Genomic DNA, 6841 nt, shown 5'->3' with positions numbered 1-6841 from the left:
AGGCAGGATGTTCACTATCTGCACCCGAGGCTAACGCAAGCCGTGGCCAAGAAGCTGGCTCTGAAATCAAACGCTGGCTCGGCCATCTCCACCTGGGCCGTCTGTCTCCTGCTGTGACACTCTGGGACGCTGCCCAGGGCCAGGGAAGAGCAACTGGCTTTTGGGGTCAAAGGATCTGGACTGAGTCCCACTTACCAGATGGTTGGTGTTGACACATCCCTCCATCTCTCTGAGCCTCAGCATCCTCATTTGTGAAATGGGGACAGTATGGGATCGAAATGCAGCCATTATGACTGGTTTTTGTCACTATAATGATGATCCACTCATTGTAATAATAATGGCTATCATGTGGATTTGTTTCCAAAATCCACGTGTCCTTCAAGGCCAGCTTCCCTGACCAATTCCTCAGAATCGTGGGTCATTTGAGTAATTTGCGAGGGTGCCCAGAGTTTCTACTTGTCATTTAATTCTTGTAACTCTTTACATATTAATATGCCAACCTCCCAGCCGGATGACACCTCCCTTACCGGTTGGGACCGCGTCATATTCAGGGGCTCGTGAGGGACTCCAGCAGTGCGGGTTGGGTGCTCTGACCCTCGCCGCCCACTCAGGGTCTGATAAAACTCTGAAACAATCTGAGCACTTGCGTTGGGGACCAGAGTCCTCGAGGGAGCACAGCTCTGCTGATACCTTGCTTCCAGGCTTCTGACGCCCAGAACTGTGAGAGGACACGCGATTGCTAACTGGACGTGGGGTGGGCAGACCTGGCTCTGCCTCTAGCAGGCTGAGGCTAAGGCTGGCCTTTCACCTCTCTGAGTCTCGGTTTCCTCTTCTGCAAACGGGGGACAGAACCCCCTGTGCAGGGTGCCAGGAACAACGTACCAGAAGGCGGGCGTCTGACACAGCACATGTGGGATGAGTGACCGAGCTCACCCTGAGTCCTGGGCGCATTCCAGCCCCACCCCTCCTGGTCCGTAACGCCGGGCACGCCCCCGGCAAGTGGCGGCTGTTACTTATTCACTGAACTTCACAGCTGTTCAGCTCGCACTCCTCCAGGACTAGGCCCTCAAGGCCTGGCCAGTGGCCGGAGAAAGGGGTGCAGACGGTGCTGGCAGCATCACTCCCCCTGCCAGCGATGAGGACAGTCCCTACGCCTGGAGCTCTCCGGCCATCACTTCAAAAGACTTCAGAGCGAGCCCTAGCCGGTTTGACTCAGTGACTAGAGCATCGGCCAATGGACTGAAGGGTCCCGGGTTCGATTCCCATCAAGGGCACATACCTTGGTTGCAGGTTCCCCGGCCATGGTCGGGTGTGGGCAGGAGGCAATCCATCGATGCGTCCCTCTCACATCGATGTTGTTCCTGTCTCCCCCTCTCTCTAAATCACATGTGTCAAACACAAGGCCCGCGGGCCAAATCCGTCCCGCCAGGCCTTGCAATGTGGCCTGCACCGCGCTGTCATCACTGCACTCCGCTGCGTTTCCATCCCAATGACAGTTTATGACTGTTCAGTAAACCATTCGGCCCGCGATTTAGGCTGGATTTTAGATTTTGGCCCCTTCTCTGATTGAGTTCGACACCCCTACTCTAAATCAACGGGAAGATATCCTGGGTGAGGAGGAACAACAAAGACTAGAAATGCTGGCTGTCTCTCGCCCACTGACGTAGGAGAGGGAGGCCCTTCTTTCCCAGGGAGGGAGGGCAGGACTTCTGACTCCGTCCCCGACCCCACCCATTCCTACACCCAGCAACCTTCTGGAGGGATGGCGAGGAGGGCTCAGGGCCGCCAGGATTCCTGGCTGAGCAGGCGAGAGGGGCCACTCCCTCTTCCTTCCTCCACCTGTTCATTCAGGAAACTCTTGTCATGCGCCCGGCCCTGGGCCAGACTTCAGGTGCCTGTCCCCAGGGAGCTGGCCATCTGCAGGGCAGACAGGCGAGGCAGCAAAGGTAACCCCCAGCTGGGAAGTAAAACAGGAACGAGGGGAGGGTGCTCAGGCAGACGGAGTGGACTCGAAGGCCTTCAGCGGAGAACAGGCGCCTCCTCTCCCTCTCGTCGCCACGCGCCCATGCGAGCTCACGCGGCCCCAGGCGGGTCCGTGTTCGTTGGCTCCCCCTGCCCTGGGTGTAAGCTTCCTGAATGAGGCTGCTCGGCCGCATTCCTTCCTGGCGCTGAGACCAGAGCCTGGCACCAGCTGTCACAGTCATCTTTGCTGAGGGAATGTGTCACATGGATTCCCCGGCCCTGTGCTCCCTCCACGCCTGCATCTGCTGCTCACTGAACCCGGCACCTACATGTTGGCTGTCTCCACGTTCCTATGAAAACACTGAGCTCAGAGAGGTGAAGGCTCTTCCCCGAGGCCACACAGCACCGGCGGCAGCCTGGGGTTCACACGCAGGCTGCCTGGCTCTCTGCTCCCCGCCCAGCGGGAAGGGGGCTGGGAGGTTAGGGTGCAGCAGACAGTGGGGCCGCCCGGGGAGGCGGGTCTGGAGGAGCAGACTGCGGCTCCATAAACACCGAGGTCGCCCCGCCCTGCCGCGGCTCAGCAGCCTGAGCGTGTGCAACACCACCACTCTAATCCCCTGTCAGTCATGTCGCCATCAGAGGAGCCGAGCTTCCGAGCGGAGGCCTAATTGAATCGAATTGAAAAGGCGGCGGGCAGCCTGGCCGCGGAGGCGGTGCGCGGCGAGCAGGTGCCGAGGGGCAGCTGCCGGCTCTCCTGCCCTGGCCCAGGGCCACGCCGCCCCCGCCGCTGGGAGCCGGGCGCGGGGGCACCCGAGCCAGGGCACCCCGCCCCCGTCGGCCTCCCCTTTATGCTGGCTCTGCCATTTTCTCTCCACTCTGACCCTTTTTCTGTTCTCTGTTATCTCGAATAATGTCACTGCCTCTTTAGAATCTATTCATCAGAGCAGAAAGCAGCCAGTGCTGACACTGATAAAAAAAAATGCCATCTGTGCCTCCGGGGAGAGCTCTCAGCCCCACCTCTGGCGCCACCCCCGCCCGCCACCGCCCGCCTGCCATTTCAAGGGGTGCCCAGGGGTAATCAGATTCCGTCGGGGCGGGGCGCCCTCCCACAGGTGGTGCCCCACTCCCCTCACCCTGCGGAGCGGGGAGACGGCTCTGAAAGAGGTCTCAACCTGGGCGGGTTCTGTCTGCGCAAGAGCTGATGTGGCCATTTTTCCTCTTTCTAATGGATTTTTCTTTATTGGTTGACAGTATGAAAAAGCCATGGTATTTTACCAAGACATGGGTTTTTAAATCCTCTTTCAAACCAGATAGAAAGGTTGGGCCGCAGTGGGTCTGCAGGCAGCAACTGGCCAGAGCTTTGAGGGGAGGGTGCCGCTGCCCCCTTGGCCTGGGCGCGAGCCTGCAGCCGAGGTACTTGCTCTTGACCGGAATTGAACCCGAACCCTTCAGCCTGCAGGTCGATGCTCTATCCCCTGAGCAGACTGGCCAGGGCCCCATTATTTCTTCGAATGGGGAAACCAAGGCCCACAGGGGCCAGAGGCCTGCTCCGGCCCCGCAGTGAGCTGCCTGAGGGTCTCACCGCCGGCCACAGGGGCAGCCGGGGCGGGACTGCAGAGGCCCAGCTCAGGGCCGGGCTTCTGACCGTGTGGCCCGAGCAGGGGGCACCCTCTGGCCTGTTTCCTCATCGGTCAATGGGGCTCACCCCGCGCCCCGCAGGCTCACGAGGGTGCAGGTGGTGAGAAAGCAGACGCGCACCCTGAGCACAGGCCAGTGAGCCCGCAAGGGTAAGCGCAGCCCGTCAGTCACCCCGCTTCTGGCGTGTAGCTGCTGCCGAGGAGCCAGGACCTGGCCCGGCCTTGGCCGTCACGGGGCGACAGCAGCTCCCCTCTGGCGGGGAGGACACGCGGAGGCCCCAGGAGGCAGGGTGCACCCCGGCAAAGCTGTGCCTGGCGGCATCCAGGGGGACCTTGGCCTCAGCCAGTACATTATGCAAATGCCTGGAAAGGGATGTTTTCCTTATCACATTTAAACCTGTGTGAGAACAGACCCCGCTGATCTCCCAAGCGTGGGGGGCGGGGTGCATCCCGCGAAAGAGGCCCAATTCAGGCTCTTCTCCTGCGTGTGTGTGTGTGTGTGTGTGTGTGTGTGGGGGGTAATGTGTGGATGTGTGGTGTTGTGTGTATATTTATGTGTGTAATCAGGCCGACCCTCTGCCAGCCCATGAACATGGTGTGTATGTGCACATGTGTGTGGTATGTGGTATATATGTGTGTAATCAGGAGGCCACCCCCGTCAGCCCATGAACGTGGTGAAAGTGACGCATTAGGGCCTCACCACCGTCCTGGCTGCCTGGAGGGAATGGAGGGATAGCTCCTCTCTCAGACTGTGCTCTCCCCCCCCCCACCTCGCCCCCGGCCGCCCCATTCCTGCCTGCTTTCAGAAAGAAGCTGATCCCCAAGAGGGTCCCATAGCTGGGCCATTTCCCTACAGCCCTGGCACATTATGGTTGGAAAAAATAAATACGACAGCTGCTTCTGGTTTGACTTACCAGTTTGAGCCTGCAGCCTGCACCGTGTGGGGACGGGCAGAGACAGGCCCCGTCAGACCCTGCAGCGTGGGAAGGCGTGTCCAGCCTGAGCTGGGGCTCCAGCCTGGGCACCCCCCCTCCAGCCCCGTGGCCGTGGACCAATCACTGAGCTTCCAGGTGCAGCATCTCTGCTTCTCTGCAGAACAGGAGCCTTGCTCAGGCCCTTGGTCTAGGACGCTGACACCAGAAGCCTGGCACCAGCACATTTGGCAGGTGCAACACAGGCTGACATCTATGTGCAGTCTTTGCTCTTTACACCTTTCCCTGCAGAGTCCGGGTGGTGCAGCCCCGGACACCAGGAGGGAGGAACATAGGCTGCCCGTCCCTAAACCCGCAGCCTTCTGGATTCCCGTCGCAGCTGGCCCCGTTCCGGACACGGGGCTGCGGCTCTGTCCTACCTGCTCCAGTTATTCTGGGAGTTAAATGTGACGACGCCTGAAGTGGTTAGCAGCCTGCCTGGCATTTTATGTTCGAGGAAACGGAGGCCCGGAGGGGATTCCTGCTCTGGGCGTCAGCAGGTGCAGAAGCCAGCTCTGCGATGGGTCTCTGAGCAGTGCCTTCTGCGACAGGTGGCTGCTGTGTGGCCTCAGGCAGGTGTCTTGCCCCCTCCAGGCTCGGTTTCCCCAGCAGCAAATGAGACGTGAGACTGTGTGATCTCTGAGGGTCCTCCGACCCGATGCTTTTGGGTTCTAACTATAAGCAGCTGACACATCGTCTGGCTCACTTCGGAGACTTGCCGTTTCAGTTTTGAGAAGACATGGAGTGTGGTGCTTGTTCGACCCAGCACCCAGGTTTTCCTTTGCAGTGGGGAGACGATGGCTAGGACACTTTGTGGTCTTTGTTATTATTATTGATTTATTTATTTTGTCTGTTTTGCTTTATTTTTTTTTTCAGTTTGTGATCTTCAGCAGTCCGTCAGTTTTCCCGTTTGATGTGTGGCAGAGCCACGGGGCCCAATGTGTGGGCAGCAATGAGGACGAGGGCAGGACGGTGAGCGGGCAGGTGCCACTGGGATGGGTGTGACAACCCAGTGATGACCTTTAGGCAGGGGTTGGGAAGGGGACTTTGAGGTCACCAGTCATCTCCCAGGTAGGACACGACAGAGACTGAGGTCACACAGACCTGGGTTCACTCTGCCGCTTAGACCTTAGGCAAGCCCCTTCCTTTCCTTGGGCCTCAGTTTACTGACCAACAGAATGGGCACCAGAATGATACTATCTCACTGAGAAGGCCGCGGGGATAAGGCATTCGGTGCCACGTGTGGCAGGGAGCAGGTGCTCAGGAAGGCTGGCTGCCAGCCCTGCAGGAGCTGAGAGAGCCACAGGAGGTCTGACAGAACGGCCAGGGCAGAAGCGGCACGTCCTGCGGGACCGGCCAGGCCTCCCGAGGAAGCCATGCAGCGGAGGGAAGATGTGCGCGGTGATGTGTGTGCTGGTGGGGGCTGCTGTGCTGGATGAAAAGGTGACATAGGGCCATACCTCCAGATACGAGGTTCTGGACATTCTGGGGACAATTACGGGGAAATGTGACAATGGCCTGGCCATGACACATCAAAACATCTAACAGGCATGTTGCTAACATCTGTTTCCTTGTTTAAGACAATGAGTGGGCCTGGCACAGCAGGTGCTAAGAGACAGCCATGGAGCTGGTCCACAGTGAGCTGGGTGCCTGCTCACCAGCCACCTGTCGCCAATCTGAACTGGCTGCCAGCGGCCCCTGGGGAAAGCCCTCACAGACAGCATCGGCGCACTACAGCAGCTCTCCGTTTGGTATGAGTCACAGTATCCTGACCTGAGACCTCTGCCAGACCGGGGAGTCTCCGAGGGCTGGCTGCGAGGGTGGGTGTTAAATCCACACCTGGCTGCAGAGGCTGGGCTGAGGAACGCTGTCCTCCAGCTGGCAGAGGGCACGGGGGCTGTGTGCCCACCTCTTGGGAGGGAGCGGGAGGCTGGAAAGCCAGGGGCTAGGGGAGAGGCTGTGGGGCCCCGGCGTGCAGGCGGCTGCTTTATGGGCCAGGGTGATGAGCTGGAGTGACACTGCTCCTGAGTCAGGAAAAGGGTTTTAGTGAGCAGGTGGGTTCTGGGCCTGTGGACTCCTCCCCTAGATCCTACACCTGCTATGGGCACCTATGGGCGCCCGACCCACCTCCTTCAGGCTGGAAACAGCCAACCAGCATCACCCCCAAGAGAGCACCTGTCAGCCTGGCTGCTCACTCCAACTATGACACCCAGGCCAGGACCACTCTGAGTGCATCAGCGCCCGAAGAAACAAGGAGCCGAGTACAGAAAG

The sequence above is a fragment of the Pipistrellus kuhlii genome, unplaced genomic scaffold (genome assembly GCF_014108245.1).
Source record: "Pipistrellus kuhlii isolate mPipKuh1 unplaced genomic scaffold, mPipKuh1.p scaffold_m20_p_88, whole genome shotgun sequence".
Classification (NCBI taxonomy): domain Eukaryota; kingdom Metazoa; phylum Chordata; class Mammalia; order Chiroptera; family Vespertilionidae; genus Pipistrellus; species Pipistrellus kuhlii.
Note: the sequence above shows the minus strand (reverse complement) of the source record.